The 2,043-nt window shown below is 49.0% G+C and overlaps 1 pseudogene; it reads right to left on the bottom strand.

Annotated features, from left to right (window-relative positions):
* Nucleotides 1-491: 491 nt before the first annotated feature.
* On the bottom strand, nucleotides 492-609 carry LOC124557604 (annotated as a pseudogene).
* Between the last annotated feature and the right edge of the window lie 1,434 nt (nucleotides 610-2,043).

A 2,043-nucleotide genomic window follows, 5' to 3' on the forward strand; every position in this document is an offset into this window, starting at 1 on the left:
AAATCAACTGGACAATTCGATGGTTTTCTGTGTATTATACGAGAAGAAGAACAGAAGTTGGGTGTCGGATGATTGACATTTTCGCGGTCCATGCTAGTGGCGTAAGAGACTTTCATCGTCCTACATAGATGATTGTATTTGAACTACTATAGTAAGTAAGTTACGGTGATGTAAATATTAGGCTGTGTGTTGTGTCCCCCGTCTCTTAAATTAGTGGGACTTAATAGTGATTGGCGCTTACTGCGGGCTGTTTGCTGAGCAGTGGATTTTTCGATTCGTCCTACCTCATAAAAAAAAAACTCCTCCCGAACAGGCCACGAAGGCCTAACGGGACCGACCGGCCGCCGTGTCATCCTCAGTCCACAGGCGTCACTGGATGCAGATATGGAGGGGCATGTGGTCAGCACACTACTCTCCCCGCCGTATGTCAGTTACCGAGACCGGAACCGCTACTTCTCAGTTTACCTCGCAAGGGCTGAGTGCACCCCGCTTTCCAACAGCGCTCGGCAGAGCGGATAGTCACCCATTCAAGTGCTAGCCCAGCCCGACAGTGCTTAACTTCGATGTTCTGACGGGAACCGGTGTTACCACTGTGGCACGGCCGTTGGCATCCTACCTCATCCTTTCTTTTAATACCACTCCATAAACAATTCCCATCATGCCATCACCATTGTCATGCATTACCGCCTTCAGCTATTTGTTCGTGTATAGCTTCGCCTGCCCACTTTCCATTAAGTCGTTGTCTCGGTCTTTTATTTCCAGCACAGATCTTCCTTGATCCACATACGATTTACAATATCTGATAAAAGTATCTGGACACCCCTACGTAATGTGGGATTGACCACTAGATGTTACGAGAGGCCGACCCGACCGTATAAAAGGTGGTGGGCAGTATAGTACTGTCCGTAGAGAAGCAGTAACAACGGAGTGGGTCTGTCAGCTCCAGAGAAGCAAATTTCGTGCGAGATTCTCCATTTAAGAAGTGTAATCTCACGATTTGTGACTTTAAGGTTTAAATTCGAGCGACCTGTAGACCAGTTGTTATTCATTTGTTTGTTTATAAGAGCCAGCAACCATTTGTTTCAGGTAGTCAGGTGCCAACTGTCGCCTGATACACCCTGCAGTGAGGCAAGTTACATATTTAGCTTTTTCTATGCTTTCTTAGTAGTGCTGCGATGGACAGGGTGTGTGCACACTGTGTGCAGATGCAGGAGGAGTAGGCCGCAGTTTTCAAACAGCTGGAAATGCTTTTGGCTACGGTAAACCATCTTCAGACTGCTGCCTCTGGGTGTAGCGGTAGCGGAGCATCTGGCATGGGAAGCCTCAGGTGTCAGTTATTTCGTCCACGGGCTCTGCTGCCGAGGCAGCTCCAGTGGACTCTTTGCGGGGGATCCGCCCTCTCCGCATTGGGAGTGGTGGGTGTAACGCGTACGCGTCACTTGAAACTGAGGATCAACGTGGAGCATGACTCCGTCCTTGCATTCACCCTGTGAGTGAACAGGTGGCCGCTCTTTCAGCAGGATCCTAGTAGGCGTACGCTTGGGGAGATGTGGGCGGGGGGGGGGGGGGGGCGAAAGGGATTTGTTAGTTATATGGAGCTCCAATGTTAGGTGCGTTATAGAACCTCTGCGAAAATGGCGTTCAGGATCAGAAAGAAAGCCAATGTGCGCTCGGTATGCCTGCCGGGGGACCTCATTCGAGATGTGGAGGAAGCCTTGCCTGCGGCTATCGAGCGTGCAGAGTGTAGTCGTCTATAACCTGTGGCTCCCCATAGGAAGGGGAGTGTTCACAGCAGTAGACAAAACTAATGTCTCTAATGAGGTCAATTTTGGGTACGACTGTAAAGTTATCTAGACGTGTGTAATAAGTGTAGGTGAATCGAGTTAATTCTTGGGTGTTATTACCGGCAACCTGATTCCGCTATGACAGCTTTAGAGTCATTCAAGAAATTCTACGCTCAGTGGCGCAGAAATACCCAAATCATGCAGAATTAATTGGAGCTGATTTTAACCTACCGAGTGCAGACTGGGACGACTAAGGATT

This window comes from Schistocerca americana, chromosome X, assembly GCF_021461395.2.
Source record: "Schistocerca americana isolate TAMUIC-IGC-003095 chromosome X, iqSchAmer2.1, whole genome shotgun sequence".
In the NCBI taxonomy this organism is placed as follows: Eukaryota; Metazoa; Arthropoda; class Insecta; order Orthoptera; family Acrididae; genus Schistocerca; species Schistocerca americana.